At 45.1% G+C, this 18,236-nt stretch overlaps 1 protein-coding gene across 1 annotated transcript in view; it reads left to right on the plus strand.

The window, feature by feature from the left end:
• Positions 1 to 1,961: 1,961 nt before the first annotated feature.
• The window catches only part of LOC130923344 (pro-neuregulin-3, membrane-bound isoform), a 527,775-nt gene continuing 511,500 nt past the window's right edge, over positions 1,962 to 18,236 (plus strand). The window contains exon 1 of the mRNA XM_057848992.1: positions 1,962 to 1,985. The gene's annotated coding sequence lies outside the window, so the exon portion shown is untranslated. The remainder of the gene's footprint in view (positions 1,986 to 18,236) is intronic.

Consider the following 18,236-nt stretch of genomic DNA (forward strand, 5'->3'; position numbering starts at 1 on the left):
TTTGCATGTCAGGTGCGATAGTTTGTGAGTCTGTAAAGATGCGCTCGATATTGAAGGAGAAAAGATATCATCATCGCACACACCATATAATTGTTTCCATTAGTCTAACACATATATATTCTAACACATACATATGGTAGAGGTTTTCGTAGGCACCGTCTAACTGTTTGCATTAGTCTAACACACGTAATATAATTAATCAGGAAATAGTATCATTTTCGTATTCACGGTAGTACGGTAGTACTACTAATATAAAATAAATAGCACACCAAGAGATACACAATGCCCTCTTATCACAAGATTAACGCACCAACTCGTGCAATCAGCTCTCCCAGCAAACTCCAAGGACAAAGCGCCTTGTCCTAAAACAAGTACAACCAGCCGGACAGCAAAGTTGATAGCGGGCGTCCCAATCCGCGCACGAGCCTAAGCCGCCCAAAACCGGCCACAGAGGGGATGACCCAAAAGCAACGCCCATACACGCCTTCGACAAGGCCCGCCTCGGCAAAGACTTTAAAAAGACTGGACACTGACATAACACAGATTTTTTCTGCTCGGAAACATATAGCCTTGTTTTGGATCCAGAATTGTCACCCGTCGTCTGTTTTTGCCTTGTTTTTAACATTGTCGACGAATACATTGTCAACCTGGTTTCGGTGAGTGTTCTTCAAGCTTTTGAAACTTGGAGATTCGGCCTTCCCGGCGGGCGCACGTGGGGCAGCGTCAGCCGAGCGGCACTTGTTTTGGTTGGTGCTGTCCACGGGTGCGTCTGGGCCGGGGGGGCGAATTTCAACAATATGTTTACCCCGTACGGTGCAAGATCTTCATCGTACCAATTTTGTGCATTAAAATAAATAATTCGTACGCACGAAATACTAGTTCGTTCACACAGTCATAGCTCGTGCCTACAAAGAAGTAGCTCCTGTGCACAAAGTATTAGCTTGTGCGCATGGACTATTTGAACGTGTGAACGAGTTATTTAATCTATTTTTATTAATGTCATGTCTGGGGTTATGTCGCAGGCAATGAGCTAAGGTGAATTAATAAGTGCTTTCTTGCCTTTTTTTTTTTACACTGAATCTTGTCTAACAATTAGCTCAGTGCTGCCAGGTATGTTGTGGCACAACTCGGTACTACAGCAATGTTTCTAAATTCAGACTTGCTAGGATAGCGCCTCCACTTTCCCGCAACTAAATATATCCACTTCAGAACCTCTTTGTGACTACTCTGAGTGCTCATGTGTCTCTGAGCTTCTCCTCACGCTGCAGGCTGATGGATCTCAGTGGCACACCCGTCGACTTCTGGCTGAGACAAAATGGTGACGGCGAGCAGGGCAGACTTCCCGGAAAAAAGAAAAGAACATCCCGCTTTCACGCAGAGCAAAAAATAGAGCAGCGCGAGTGTGCAAGGGCAGAGGAGGAGGTGGGAGGGGGACGAGAAAAGTGCTGAATGAAGAGAATCACCTTGCTCCTCAGCGGTGGGGCTGATTAAGGAGGGTTACACGGGGGTGAGGCCAGAGTCGCAAACAGCGGGGAGAAAAAGAGGAAAAAGCAAACAGCCTGAAGCAAAGCTCCTCTAAAGTCTTGGAACATCTGGATGCTGTTAAACAGCTGCAGTTTATCTGCTGATTACAGTGCACACAATGCAAACGTGTGGGTGTGCATAAGCAATAATCAATGGCAAAGGAGATGATTTGTCTTTGAGCTTTCCTCAAAGACCAACATTCATTTGGAATAGGTATGGAAACCTCTGGGTAGCTCACAATTTACTGTAACAAGTGCACACAGGACCAGGAAGAGGAGTGTGGTTTTCGTACTGGCCGCGGAACAGTGGATCAGCTCAGTACCCTTAGCAGGGTGGTGATGGGAGTTTGCCCAACCAGTCTACATGTGTTTTGTGGACTTGGAGAAGAGCTTCGACCATGTCCACCGGGGAATCCTGTGGGGGGTGCTCCGGGCGTATGGTGTGTTGGAATCCCTGATACGGTGGGTCTGGTCCCTGTATAATGTAGAAATATATTATAATTTATTCACATAATCATGTGAAAGATGTAACATTTCTTTCTTCCATATTTGCACAGGCTTTGTCTGCTCAGCATTGTAAGTAATTTGGTCAGGGCTGGGGGGTTGAAAAAGGGTCAGAGCTGAAAAGCGGAAAAGCACTTTTCTTTGTCAACAGGTACCAATATGTCTTGTCTTTAATTGTTTGTCTTTAAGTGTAAATTCCTTGTTCTTTTTTATTCCCGAATTCTTTGTCATCATGTCCTGTTCGTTATAAGAATAAAACAACCTGTAACATGGAAGAATCAACTCTTTTCCTTCAATAACCAGTGTCAGAGTTTGGTCCACATAGTCGGTTGTGTCTGGGACTTGGAGGACCCAAACACAGGGAAACAAAAGGTGGCAAGAACGGAAAATTCAAAAATACTTTCATGAAAAATAACAAAAAATACAAAGTACCAACAAAAGACCGGGGATCAAAAGGCAAGGTTTAAAAAAACTCCGGAGTATCAACAACAACAAAAAAACAGGAATACTAACTTACTAGGGCAAGGATCAACACGAGGGCTTGGACGCAGAATAGATGCTCTGAAAGACACTCAGATAGACAATGACAGAACAAAAACAGCACATGGGGAACTTAAATATAGACATTGGATAACCAGACAATAAGCCTCAGGTGGTTTATACAAGAGACAGTGGATTTGTCAAGACACAATGACCAGGCCACAACAGGTGAAATCAATGGGTAATCACATGGACAAGAAACACTAGGGCACAAACTGAACAGAACTTTACTCAAGCCATGACATGTTGTAAGTCGGATCCGTTTCCAGTGAGAGTTGGACTCCACCAAGGTTGCCCTATGTCATCGGTTCTGCTCATAACTTTTATGGACAGAATATCTAGACACAGCCAAGGCGTTGAGTGGGTCCGGTTTGGTGGCCTCAGTATTGCATCTCTGCTTTTATCAGATGATGTAGTTCTGTTGGCTTAATCAGGCGACCTACAACTCTTCGCAGTTGGAACAGTTCGCAGCCAAGTGTGAAGCAGTCGGGATGAGAATCAGCACCTCCAAATCTGAGACCATGGTCCTTAGTCGGGAAAGGGTGAAATGCCCTCTCCAGGTCAGAGATAAGGTTCTTCCACAAGTGGAGGAGTTCAAGAATCTCGGAGTCTTGTTCACGAGAAAATGGTACGGGAGATCGACAGGCGGATCGGTGCTGCGTCTGCAGTGATACGGACTCTACCTCGGTCTGTTGTGGTGGAGAGGGCGAAGCTTTTGAATTACCGGTCAATCTGTGTTACTACACTCACCCATGGTCACGAGCTGTGGGTCGTGACCGAAAGCACAAGATCCCGGATACCCGAATGAGTTTCCGCCGTAGAGTGTCCAGGCTCTCCCTTAGAGATAAGGTGAGAAGCTCGGTCATCCGGGTGGGGCTCGGAGTAAAGCCGCTGTTTCTTTGCATCGAGAGGAGCCAGATGGGGTGGCTCGGGCATCTGATCAGGATGCCTCCGGGGCGCCTCCCTGGTGAGGTGTTCCGGGCATGTCCCACTGGGAAGAGGCCGCGTGGCCGACCCAGGACACGCTGGGGAGACCCTCTCCCGGCTGGCCTGGGGACACATTTGTATCCACAAAGAAGAGCTGAATGATGTGGCTGAGGAGAGGGGAGTCTGGGCTTCCCTACTGAAGTTGCTTCCCCCCGTGACCCGACCTCAGATAAGTGGGAGAAAATGGGTGCGCTGGCAGCTAAAGCTGGTAGCCTGGGCTTTTGGCATAGTGGTTAGCGGGCTCATCTGTCATGCTTGATGCAGCATGCGGCGTGGCTCCATGCAGACTGGTAACATTGGTGCCGTGACCCAGAACAGCAGTGAAGGTTTCGGGGGTGAGTGTAACGGGTGCACGCAGGTCCGTTGTGTGCGGTGCACAAAAACCTCCATCCCAATGCCTTCAAGAGGGAGGACCAGTCAAAATGAATTGGACGTCTAGCGCCCTAAATGGCAGCCAGTCAGCTCACATAGACACTTTTGTTATTGAAGATTTTGGTAGTAACCTGTTGCTTTTCTTTTTTTTTTTCTTTTTAAACGATGTATCGCTATCATGGCGGGAGAATATCGATAACCATTTGGGCTACAAAGTGTTGCGATATATCACCTTTTTGATTTATCATCGCACCCCTAATCACAACAAATTATTGCTTTTATTTTGTGAAAAACTGTCATGAAAATGCAAATACTTTAGCCAAAATTAGACCGTGAAAAACACACTTTCATTGTTGAACCTTGAAGTATTTGGACTAAAGCAAGTGACTGAAACATGATTAAGACACTTTGGAGTCTCCTTGAAGTCGTGGTGTACTGCACATATTTGCCAACGTCTATAAAGCAAGTAAGTAAAGCAAAATCTTATGAAGCTATTTTTCCTGACAGGGAGGAGGAACAGACAAACGTTTGACACCATTTCCTTTTTTTTCCCTCCTATTTCTTTTCTCGAGACAGAGGGCACATTTGTGCAGTAAAGAAAATAAGTATTTGAACACCCTGCTAAGTTCGCCCACTTAGAAATCATGGAGGGGTCTGAAATTTTCATCGAAGGTGCATGTCAACTGTGAGAGAGATAATCTGAAAAGAAAAATCCTGAAATCACAATGTATGATTTCTTTAACAATTTATTTGTGTGATACGGCTGCAAATAAGTTTTTGAACACTTGAGACAACGAATGTTAGTATTTGGTACAGTAGCCTTTGTTAGCAATTACAGAGGTCAAACGTTTCCCGTAGTTTTTCCACCAGGTTTGCATACCTGTTAAGTTGTAGAAATTGCAAATAGGGAGATTTCTGTTTGCCAACCCCGATGACGCGCGCGCGCGCGACAATCGCTAAGGCAAAATGCAACCATTTTTTTTCAAGTTCATTTTGGTCACAACACTTGTGTAAAAATTAACTACACTGTCAAAGAACCTCTTTTTGGTGGCATCAGAGATAGTCTTCAACTTGCTCCATGTATTGTCTGGCATCATGTGATACTGCTATGTTGCCTGTGTCATGCCAGTTCTCCTTGTTCCTGTAATCAACATCTAGGATATCCTCAGCTTTCCTGATCACATCCATTTGCACAAATTTGGACATCAGGTTCCTCAGCAGCCTCTTCATCTCATCAACCATCACTCCAATTAGGGTTTCGTCAGACTAAATCAGCAAGACTAAAAACATTAATTACATCATTTAGAAAATTAATCATATTTGTTTTTAAAAGTATCTTTGTCATGGCAGTTTTTTAATTGAATTGTAACCTAGAATTGAAACTTTATATTTTTTGTTTCAGCACAGTAATAATATAATGTAATAAAGTGTATAGTATACACTTTAGCTTTAGCATACTAGCGAATCTAAATGATTAAACTTCAAGTAAGTAACGATACGCTTTCTCACTTAAATTCATGTGGTTTAATATTCCATGATGTTTGATCCACGAAAACACAGAGTAAAGCAGCGGCTTCTTCCTCGTCATCGTTCTCCCATCATTAGCTCTAATGCTATTAGCATTAGGCTAGTTAGCTATCGCTGGCAGGTAAGACTTACGGCAATTACGTTGACGAACGTCGTTTTTCCCGAATACTGGAGGCCGACCAGGGTCAGCTCCATCTCTTCCTTCCAAAATAAAGACTTGAACCAGTCTAAAAGCCGGTTTATTAGTGCCAGCATCTTGGGAAGTCGGTGGTGCTTCGCCTCTTCCCTCCCTGTCAGATGTTTGGTTGGGCTTTTCCAGCTCTGAAGGGGAGGGAGGGCAGGGAAGTCGGAGACGGCCAGGCTATTCGTTGTTGGTCACTTTCCGAATCGGGCCGAATTGTATCGTTACAAAACGGTGACAAACAAAAACGTAAAAAAAAAAAAAAAAAAATTGACATTTTTGGAAAATCGGGAGATTTGGCTTTCTAATCGTGAGGCGTGAGCATTGGGTCAAAATCGGGAGTCTCCCGACCAAATCGTGAAACTTAACAGGTCTGGGTTTGCACACATGCACTGCATGAGAGATCTCCGCCCACTCCTCCACACAGATTTTCTCTAGATCAGTCAGGTTTCTGAGCTGTCGCTGAGAAACACATAGTTTGAGCTCACTCCAAAGATTTTCTATTGGGTTTAGGTCTGGAGACTGGTTAGGCCATGCTAAAACCTTGACATGCTTCTTAAGGAGCCACTTCTTGGTTTTCATGGCTTTGTGCTTCGGCTCATTATCATGTTGGAAGACCCAGCCACTACCCATCTTCAATGCTCTGATTTAGAGTAGGAGGTTGTTCCCCAAAAACTCACAATACAGGGCTTCAATCATCCACTCTTTAATACAATACACTCGTCCTGTCCCGTGCTCAGAAAAACACCCCCAAAGCATGATGCTACCACCTCCATGCTTCACAGTAGGGATGGTGTTCTTGGGATAGTACTCATCATTCTTCTTCCTCCAAACGCGATTAGTGGAATTATGACCAAGAAGTTCTAATTTACTCTCATCTGACCACAAAACTTGCTCCCATGACTCCTCTGCATAATCCAAATGGTCATAGGCAAACTTAAGACGTGCTGGTTAAAGCAGTAGAACCTTCCGTGAAATGCTTGATTTCAAACCAAGACGTCTTCAGGCTGGTTTATGCTTCTGCGGTGGACGTTTCTACAACAGACAGTTCACACACTTGCTACATCATCACTGATTGAGAGTGCCTCGGTGCTTTTATGATAACGTGTTTACCATCAAAGCTTCCAATGCAGTTTGGGAAGTTCCATAGCCACCAGAAATCTGCTATGGCTTCCCACTGACTTGTTGTAGGACACGGCAATGAAATCGGAAAAAACGCTGGACAATGCAGCTTGCTGGCTTCCACCCGATGCTAAAATTCGTAATGTGACTGCCGTTCTCTGTGCGGCATCAACAGTCGGACAGACCACCGCCGCAACCATCATCTTCTCAACATTTGTATGATCAACATTTGTTGTTCAATGTTGATTAGCTGAAGATCCACATTCAAGCGTTCCACCTCCGTTGCCTTTGTTGTCTAACTAGAAGGAAACTCAAGGAATTCGACAAGAGTCCCACAAAATTGCACAAGCACAACGCAACCCCCCTCTTGTGGCTTGACGGTGAATTACAGAGCAACGCGTTCCCTTGACACAGAACTTCGAATGCTCGTTGATGACGTAGGGTCTAAGGCTCTAAGCCATCGCTACTCCCTCAGTGCAACGCAGAAACTTAACTTAGGCTTTAGTGTATTACCAACCGTAACCTTGGAAACAGTGGTACCAACTCTTTTCAGTTCATTCACCAACTCCTGTCGTGTAATTCCGATTCCTCACCTTTTTTAGGATCACTGAGATCCCATGAGGTGATATCTTACATGGAGCTTCCATTTTCTAATAATTGCTTCAACAGTGGACCTTTTGTCACCAAGCTGCTTGACAATTGCTCAATAGCCCTTTCCAGCCTTTTGGAGGTTTTTGGACAGCTCTTTGGTCTTGGCCATGTTACAAGTTTGAGTCTGACCGAATCTATGGGGTGGACAGGTGTCTTTATGCAGATATCGACCTCAAACAAGTGCATCTGATTCAGGATAATACATGAAATGGAGGTGGACTTTTCATAAGCAGACTAACAGGTAGTTCAGGGTCAGAATTCTAGCTGATCAACAGGGGTTCACATACTTATTTGCAGCAGTATCACACAAATATATAGTTAAAAAAAATCATGCATTGTGATTTCTGGATTTTTCTTTTTAGAATCTTTCTCTCACAGTGGACATGCACCTACAATGAAAATTTCAGATGCCTCTATAATTTCTAAGATGGAGAAATTGCAAAATAGCAGGGTGTACAAATACTTATTTTCTTCACTGTATGTACGTGCCTCTGCTTTGCCTCGCCTAAATTTCTCCTCCCATCCCAACCTCGCTTTATCCCTCAAGCATTCACACATCATTTAAATCTCTTCTCACCGTGTGCGTGCGCAAACATATTCCAGCAGCAGACAGAGATGCTTCACACTGGTAACCAGGGAACACAAGAAAGTAGCGGAAAGGAGGGGGGGTCGAGCGGAAGGGTTGGTGCTGCGAGATGAAGAAAACGAAAGAAAAAAAAACAATGCGAGCAAAACAAGGCCGCACGCACACGCTTGTCTGCTCGGATTCCAGCTCAGTGGCCGCCAGCTGCTTTTATTTAGCGCGTAAACCTACTTAACACGCGACATGCGACACACGAGCGTAAACACGGCAGCGGCATGTCAATGCGTTTTGCGCCTTCAATTTTTTACAATGGCCGCTGAGATAACGTCAACACGCTTGAATGTGTTTGGATGATAACCGCCACGTAATTCATCACGGTGGGAGTTCTTCAAGATGTTTATTCGGCCCGAATTGCAACGCTAGCGCTAGCAATGGAATTTCTTACTAGGCTAAGCCGCGTTCACTTTCATAACAGATGTGCAAATGAATATTCATTCATTCGCTGCCAACCCTTCAAGTTCAAACGGATTGGACATATATCGTCGTCACTGAAATATGTACCCTCCTGTAAAGATTGTGCGAATGGTGGATGAAGAACCTCGACTAACCAAGTTCCAGACCAAACAAGTTGAAGTTGTCCCACTGTTGTATGAAATTTCAGGTTCGCGGTGAATCAGTAATGGGCACATTTTTGCTCAATAGACAATGTTTATTTATGACAATTGCAGAATACATGTGATTTATTGATTACAATCCCACGAGAGCTAGCAAACAGGTATCAAAAACAAGCACAGCAAGTAGTAACCTCACGCTAAGTCTGAGTTTTCCAACCTCACACCCCCGCGTTACTGTTACAGCACATCAGAGTGTCCCTTTGAAATGAAAATCGCTTACCGTGACAAAAGAGTGGGAAGCCAGGTCAACACTCCAGTAAAAGCGACGAAAGGGACAAAGCTGGGCGACCCGCGCGTCTGATCCCCAGCAGACTTTAGGGAGTCAGAGGAATCTCCCGACTCTTATAGGCGCGTCTGACGTGAGAGCGCGGGCGGCCACTCCTCGTTCCCACGAAAACACACCACCCGAGATCATGAGAGTCCCCCCCGTAAGGGTATGAGAATCACCCCAGTTGAGGCTCCCAGCAGTTAAAGTCAAAGCAAGTTATCTCGTGAGAGTCTATGGGACCCAGGCGTGTAAGCAAAACAATACTATGGTGCAAAACAAGTTATCTCATGTGAATCCCTTCAAAACAAGCTATTTCGTGTGAATCCCTTCTAACCAAGTTATTTCGTGTGAATCCCTTCTAGGTATGGGAATAAAACAATCAAAAAAAGTTATTTTGTGTGAATCCCTTCTAGCTATGGGAATACTATGGGTTATCTCGTGTGAATCCCTTCTAGCTAATGTTAGGGCATCTAGGTCACATTTATAATGTGCACGTAATATTTTCCCACACCACCCACAGTCCGAGGGTACAACAGTGTCAACCCGTACTATCCGTCGGCGTCTGACAGAAAAGGGAGGAAAATTCTACTCTATGGTAGAATACCCAAGAACGCCCCGCTTCTGATCCAGAGACATAAAAAAGCCTGGCTGGAGTTTGCCAAAACTTACCTGAGAAAGCCAAGAAGGTTGTCAGATGAGAGGAAAGTAGAGCTTTTTGGGAAAAGGCAAACATAACATAACATAAAGTTTACACGAAAAAAACGAGGCCTTCGAAGAAAAGAAAATGGTCCCCACAGTCAAACATAGCGGAGGTTCCCTGATGTTTTGGGGTTGCTTTGCTACCTCTGGCACTGGACTGCTTGACTGTGTGCATGGCATTATAAAGTCTTAAGACTACCAACAAATTTTGCAGCGTAATGTAGGGCCCTGTGTGAGAAAGCTGGGTCTCCCTCAGAGGTCATGGGTCTTCCAGCAGGACAACAACCCAAAACATATTTCAAAATGCACTAGAAAATGGTTTGAGAGAAAGCAGTGGAGACTTCTAAAGTGGCCACCAATGAGTCCAGACCTGAATCCCATAGAACAGGGGTCCCCATCTGCCGGGCCGCGGACCGAGGCGCATTTGCTACCGGGCCGCACAGAAATAATAATTCATTAACGACCGCATTCTGGCCGAATTAACCCTGTGCGCCTGTTTAACACACCAATATCCCTGTCTACTCTAGATATAATCATCATCATCGGCGATCACTTGTAGTCGAGTATGATAGTCCTCCTCGGGGGTGTGTGGTTATTTGTGGGTCCTGAGATGGCTGAAAAGTCCAATTCTGGAACCACAGACTTTTTTGCAGTGTGGGCATGGGTACTGTATGTGTTACTGGGGGTGGTGATGTGTTCTCCTTTCTGCGCTGTCTTTTGACTGTGGCAGCCCGGCAGAGGTTCATGGAGTGTGGCTCCCTTGCATAGACTGTCTCTCCATGCAGACCTATTTTGGGCAAGGTCTTCCCAGCAAGCGCTGTTGGTGTTGAACTGCTTGAGGCAGTTTCTTATGTTGTCCTTGTAGCACAGGGGTGGGCAAACTGGTCCTCGAGGGCCGCAGTGGGTCCTGGTCTTTGTTCCAACTGACCCAGCACAGCTAGTTGTTGAAATTCGCCCCCCTGGCAAAGGCGCACGGGAACAGCGACGGCCGAACAAAGTGCCGCTCTGCCGATGCTGCCTCCGTGCGCGCCAACCGGGAAGGCTGAACTTCCGCGCGTTCTCTTCTTATTTTTAACCCTTTGTACTGACTCCATGTTTCAAAAGTTTGAAGAACACTCACCGAAAACAGGTTGACAAATTATTCGTCGACAATGGTAAAAAACACGGCAAAAACACACGACGGAGGGACAATTCTGGATCCAAAACAAGGCTACATGTTTCCGAGCAGCAAAATTCTGTGTTATCTCAGTATCCAGTCTTTTTAAAGTCCTTGATGAAGCGGGCCGTGCTGAAGGTGTGTCCGAAGGTGTGTCTGGGCTTTGCTTTTGGGTCTTCCCCTCTGTGGCCGGTTTTGGGCGGCTTAGGTTCGTGCGCGGATGGGACGCCCGCTATCAACTTTTTCGTCCGGGCTGGTTGTACTTGTTTTAGGACAAAGCGCTTTGTCCTTGGAGTTTGCTGGCAGAGCTGATTGCAAGAGTTGGTGCGTCAATCTTGTTCGTGACGCACGCGTTGGGCTTCTGTGATAAGACGGCATTGTGTATCTCTTCTATTTCTTCTCATTAAACTACGGTGTGCTATTTATTTTATATTAGTAGTGCAGTCGTACCGTAGTTATGAAAATGATACTATTTCCTGATATTACCTTATATATCCTTATATTACGTGTGTTAGAGTAATGCAAACAGTTAGACGTTGCCTACGAGAACCTGTACCATTCTTTCTCATCTCGCCCTCATTAGCTCGGATAAGGTGATTCACTTTACTGTGTCAAAGGGCATGTAGTGGAGTCTGCTTAAACAATAGTTAGATGAATGTGTTGGACTAATGCAAACAATTATATGGTGTGTGCGATGACGGTATCTTTTCCCTTCATAGTTTAACCAATGAGGTTTCAGCAGAAATGAGAAGCACCTGACTGCAATCGACTGATTACACGTGTAAAACAGCAGATTGGTGAAAAGGTGTCCTCTTAATGGGTTGCAACAAAAACCCACACCCACTGCGGCCCTTTGTGGAATAGTTTGCCCACCCCTGTTGTAGCGCTTCTTCTGCCCTCCAGGAGCTCTCTGGCCAGTCAGCAGCTCTGAATAAAGGACCTCTTTGGGCAGCCACGTGTCTGGCATTCGGACAACATGGCCGGTCCATCTGAGTTGATGTTTAATGACAGTGGTGCCAATGCTGTCTCCTCGAGTACACTGACATTTGTGCGCTTCTGGTTCCACGTGATGTGCAAGATTTTACGTAGGCACCTCTGGTGGTAGGACTCCAGAGCTTTTACGTGCCTGCTGTAGGTGGTCCATGTCTCTGCTCCGTATAGAAGTGTAGGCATGATAACAGCCTTGTAGACAAGGATTTTTGTCCTTGCCAGCAGGTCGGGATTTTCAAAGACCCTTCTTCGGAGCTTTGCAAAGGCTCCTCCGGCACAGTAAATTCGATGGTGCACCTCAGAGTCTATGTCTGCGCTCGAGGAGAGGTGGCGTCCCAGGTAGGAAAACTGGTCCACATTTTCAAGGACTGTGTTGTCGATCTTTATTGTTGGCGGGGTTATGGTGGAATCTTGTTGAGGCTGATAGAGCACCTTGGTCTTTTTAACATTCATGGCCATTCCTAGGAGCGTGTATGCTCTAGCAAAAGCATCAAGTATGGTCTGTTGATCTTTCTCTTTGTGGGCGACGATGGCATCGTCATCTGCGTATTGCAGTTCCACGATGGATGTATTGGAGATCTTCGTCTTGGCCTGAATTAAGATTGAAAAGCTTGCCATCTGTTCTGTAAATGATCTGGACTCCAGGGGGTAAGCTGTTACTAACTAGGTGGAGAATGGCTGCAATGAAGATGGAAAACAGGAAAACAATAATACATCCTTGTTTGACCCCAGTTGCCACCTTGAAAGGCTCAGTCTCACTTCCACTGCAGAGAACTGTTGCCGACATGTTGTCATGCAGGAGCCACAAGATCCTGATGTAGTTTTCTGGACATCCACTTTTTGATAGGATTTTCCAGAGAGCCTCACGGTTTACAGAGTCAAACACCTTTGATAGGTTGATGAAGGCCATGTATTGTGGTTGCTTTTGTTCTTTGCATTTCTCTTGTAATTGTTGAGCTGTGATATAATACTCTAGATATAATACTACAGGATGGATTAGAATGTCATCATAGAAATCCATCGATTGGACTGCTAGCAGTACATCTTGTTTTGTGTATATAATATAGCTATGTGCGCTTGTCCTGGATAGTAACATATTACTAGGCCGCGGGCGCAGCACATTTGTTCCCGGAAATAATTACCCCCCACATGAGCGGAGATAACTGGAAAACAGACGTCTTTGGAGATATTTTTGTCCGGCGAAAAGGGCACCTGACGAGCCAGAAGATGAGCCTACAACTTCGAAGACCCACAAACTGCGAAGGAGTGGATTCGTGACCCGTTTGGGAATAAACCGAGTGATTCGAGCATGTCTGTGCAACAGGAGGAGCAGCTTGTAGAGATCGCAAATGACGGCGACCTTAAACATACATTTGAGACAATAACAACTCTACCGAGGTTCTGGATTAAAGTAATTCCAAAATATCCTGACATTGCTACGAGAGCATTGAAAACCTTGCTACAATTTCCAACATCGTATCTTTGTGAAGCGGGCTTCTTAATTAATGCTTAACGACAAGGCGAAGTCGTTAATGGTGAGAGAGCGGTGTGCAGTTGTTGTGTGCAGCTAACATGGCAGGATGTATCTGAGGAGAACTTTTCTACATGTCCTTCCATGATCAAACATAATATTTCTTTCTTTAAAGAAAGTTTGTAGTGTTTACTTTGGAATCGCTGCATTCGTGGCTATGTTTGTTACGCGCATGCGCAGAACTGCATCGTTGCAGTTTTTTACGGGTTGCAAAATTTGTCAGAACACCGGTCCGTGAAAAAAAGACCCAAAAAAGGTTGGTGACCCCTGCCATAGAACACCTGTGGAGAGATCTGAAAATGTCAGTTTGGAGAAGACACCCTTCGAATCTCAGAGACCTGGAGCAGTTGGCCAAAGAAGAATGGTTTGAAATTCCAGCAGAGCATTGTAAGAAACTCAATGATGGATACCGGAAGCGATTGTTGTTAGTTATGGTATTTCGTCTAAAGATTATGCTACCAAGTATTAAGCTGAGGGTGCCAATACTTTTGTCTGGCCCATTTTTGGAGTTTTGTGGAAAATGATAAACATTTAATTTCCTTTTTTTTTCTTTATCTTTTGTGGGTTTTTTTTTCATTGCAAGCAAAATCAATGAAGATATTACTACCAAAGCATCTGTAATTGCAATGATTTTCTGGGAGAAATTGAGCATTATCTGACGGAATTGCAGGGGTGCCAAAAATTTTAGCCAGCAGTGTATAGGCGCTTCCAGGAGTTCACGCAGATCACAGAAAGTCTTGGAGTCTCATCTACGCCATGCTGAATCATTTTTGGCGATTCCGTGTGTTGCTCTGGTTTGATTTTGCAATCGATCAGGAATTTTAATTTATTTTTAAATGCATTTATTGGCTCTTGTGAAATGAAGATGAAATTCTGCATAATTTGAAGAAACACTCAGGAATTTTTATTTTGTATTTGCATTTATTGCTCTTTTAAAAGTGTAATCTGAGCAAGCCAAAATAAATGTTTTTATAAGCAAAAACATGTGTTTGTTTGTTTGTTTTGCATATCTTTAAATGTATTCTGCAATGCATTAAATTATTTGTTATCTGATTACTCGATTATTCAAACTAATTAATCAATAAATAAATCGATTACCTAAATAATCGATAGCTGCAGCCCTAATACAGTCTGACTATTGTTGGTATTCTGATCCAAATGGAGGAAAGCGACTAGTTTCTTATCTAAGCACACAACGAGTTCCCAGTGTGTTCAAGTGTTATTTCTTTTTGTGTGTGTTTGCAAAGCGAGCTGGCAGAAATTGAGGCAACAAAAGGCAGCAGAAGGCAGAAAAAGGCTCATCTCGATGTTGTCGCAGATAGTGACTTTCTGTGATCAAATTGTCTTGTTAAAGCTCAGTCTCTCCCTGCAAATCAAGTCTCAAGCCGAGTAATAAAGATATTTTAAAAAGTTGCTTTTATTGCCGCCGTCTTGGAAAAGCACGGTGCTGTGAACCTTCAAGATTTTTTTTTTTTTTTTGCTTGTTTAGACTTAAGAAGAAAACAGTTCTATCCCCAAAAAGTATTTGCGCCTCTTGTTAAATTGTTTTCCTTTTTGAACTTGTCCTGTTCAGCTGCATGACACTGAGAATGGGAATCTGAATGTCCGATTGGTCTGAACAGTTTGACATACTTCCATTGTGATCTTTTAATGTGCCTCGTTTAATAGGAAAAAGCAACCAACAGGATGGGGTTGTGGGGGGACAGAAGAAAAAAGAGACAAAAGAAGCACAAACAACAAGAAGAAATACATTGAACGCCAACACTAACTATGAATATGTCGGTGCTGTCATCAGCTAGTTATATTTCTGGTTGATACCATGTTGGGGGGGGGGGGGGGCAGAAGGATATGTAATTGGGAGGGGTGAAGTATACACAAATCAGCCATTTGAGGTGGTGTGAATCCCTTGTAAGTTTGAATATGTTGGCATCCAGTTCTATGCTGCCTGATCGCTAATCCTGACACAGTTTTTCTACTTGAGTGTGTCTAATTGCACTTAGTCATGTGTGCATCCCATCAGACATGTGATAGTTCTGCAGACGAGTGGACGGCCGCACCGGAGCCGCCCCAGGGCGACAGCCCTTCCCCAGCCAATCAGGGGGGAGAGCCAGAGCAGTACGTCCCTCCTCCAGCAACCCCAAGCAAGGGGGCTGCCGTCATATCCCGGAAACCAGGGTGGTCCCCAGGACCATTCGCGCCCCCATCAAGGGATTGGATGAGGGGACGCGGCACCACCCACCCGGCCCATAAGCCACCCAAGCGAACCCTAAACCCTAACTGACCGCCGCAGCCCCCTAACTGAATGGGCATGAAACGGCATGCTAAGCCCAGGCCAGGACAGGATCCCCACCCGGAGCAGGCGATACCCAGCCGACCCACCGGCACCCAACCAGCGACCTGCGCCGGAGCACAGGGAGGATACCCAAGCAAAAACTAGAGGGGAGGGCGGAAGGAGGAGAGTGCCGAGAAGCCGCTGCAGGGCGGCGTGGGATCGGAGCCCTGACAACCCCCAACCCTGCAGCCCTGGCAGAGAGGAGGCCACGCCTTGGCAGCCATGCCATAGAGATAAAGTGTGGGACCAACTTACTGGCCTACTGGGATTGTGTGGGGAGGGTAGTGTAATATATACATTAAAATGGTGGTGCATTAAAAAAAGGTGTGAAAATGACGGGGCCTGCTGTGAGGAGGCAACTGTAATATCGCCCCCAACAGGTCCCAGCCATCCCACAAAGTCAGTGTGTGATGCATTAAAATTCAAGTACCATACCGTGCACCTCTCTCTACCTGGGGGTTGCACCTCTGTCTCCTTGGCCTGTCTCATTTTCCTCCTGCCGCCCTATCGGCGGGGTTGTTGGTGGATCCTCCCAGTCCGTGGGGCTGGTAGTTATCCAATGACCGCCGACGCAGGGATGTGGGTAGCTATGTGGGGGGCGCTGGGGTTGGTCTGGGGCGGGGGGTTGTCGGGGCCCTGGCGCTTCTTTCGCTCTGTGGCCGGAAGTTCTAACGTGCGGTGCCTCTTAACTCATGCTTTCTTCACCTTGCACTGTAAATATCCTTCACTTTGGGCACCTACACACTCATTCAGGAATTTCTTGGAGAGTCAGAACGGGGCTGTACAGTCCCGGGCCGGCTCCCCTTTGATTTGACTGCATCATACACAGAGGGTGTGGGGCGGCTGGGGTCGGTTCGGTGAGAGGAGACGTGACAGTAGCCTTCCAGCTGCCGGTCCCGCCATTCCCGCACGTCTTTTAACGCACCTCATACATTGTACTCCATGGGAGAGCTATGACGAGGGGTGATGGGATGTGCAAACCTTCCCACATAACCTCATCAGGGTGCCGGGTACCCCACCTCACATTGCTATATTGTGCATGCTCCAACCTGCCTAATCATGTCTTCTTTTAACTCACCTTCCCTCCTCAATATCCTCAATTATCCTCAATTATTAGGCCTCCCACATGGTATCCAATGGTAAATATAGTTAGCAAACAATAGCACCAGCCACAATGTTCATTGGTAGCATAGATATGTAATAATTAGGGTTGGGAATCTCTGGCATGAAGCCGATTCGATATGTATCCAGATACACAGGTTATGATTCGATTAAAAAACGATACATTTTTAAGGCCGAGCGATTCAATACGATTCGATACAGTGTAAGAACGATACGGTTCGATAGAGTGAAAACGATAAAATAGTAAATATTTGTTGTGCTTGTTTGTACAGTATTTTAAACATAGAAAAAGACCACATTTCTAATATAGCAAAATTAACAAAATTTCATACCAATGATGTTTTTTTTAATCTTTTTTGAAGGGCAGATTTTTCTTGAGGAAGATCAACTAATCCACATGTTCATGTTTAAGTAGACTGCGCTTCGTGGAAACATTATGCCGCACTTTCCACTATAGTAGTGGGTTATTTTTCAGGGTTAAAAACTCACGATCTCTGTACTGCTCCACACTTCACACAAGCTCTGTCCCATACGAACAGATCTGACTGCCTTCATCACTTCAAAGTCCAACTATTGTTTTCCTGGGTGCGTTGAAAATCAATTGCTGCACGTCGCTGGCATCGGTGAACACACTGCCCATTTTTTAAGCATGTTGCTTCGTTGCCACTACTAGTTTCGTTTTGGGCTCTGAAGAAAATGCTAGGGAGCGTGCGTTACAGTGGTTTCGTTAGCTCTCGCGTTGTTATGACACGCCCGTGACGATCGGGTAATGACGGCGACTAGTAGCGGTTCTGCCAAAATGCATGGGAAGTTGAGGCAACCACGACTGTGAGTAGTGCTTGTCCATATTATATCATGCGTGCGGTCTCGATCTATGTGCGCTGTGTGGTGAATGATACAAGCGCAGCATGTGAAGTAAAAGCTAAATTATTATCATATTAAGCAATGCATTGAACTAGGCTTCTTGTGCTCGCGATAGCCGAATTCTATCTCTACTATCGGTTCGTTGAATATTTAATGGCTAATTACTGTCGAATGGTAACTTTACTATCGATACATCTGTATCTCTCACCTGTAAAACTGGATATCCGGTCGTATCGGTTTATCCTTCTCAAGCTTAGTAAGAATGTATTATCTAGATCTAGCTACCAATATCAAGTCAAAACCTAAAGACTATTACTGTAAATATGACGTAGCCCCAAGAAAAACAACCTTGCCGAAGACAAGGATGAGCCCCAGATTTACGAGGCAACGTCTTACATCAAGGTGAAGCGGCGCGCCCGTCTGTCCGTCCATCCATCCGTCCTGGCCTTCATTGAGCATTTGCCCCCCATCAAAACATCCTCAATGCGCTTGGACTTTATTAGGAGACCAAATCCTGTGATGAAACGTGTAAAACATTGACATTGTGTCTTGTAGGACACAAGCTGTTTGTTTCCACGCTGATGCGATTTTAAAAGGTGATGCTACAACG

The sequence above is a fragment of the Corythoichthys intestinalis genome, chromosome 10 (assembly GCF_030265065.1).
Source record: "Corythoichthys intestinalis isolate RoL2023-P3 chromosome 10, ASM3026506v1, whole genome shotgun sequence".
NCBI lineage: Eukaryota > Metazoa > Chordata > Actinopteri > Syngnathiformes > Syngnathidae > Corythoichthys > Corythoichthys intestinalis.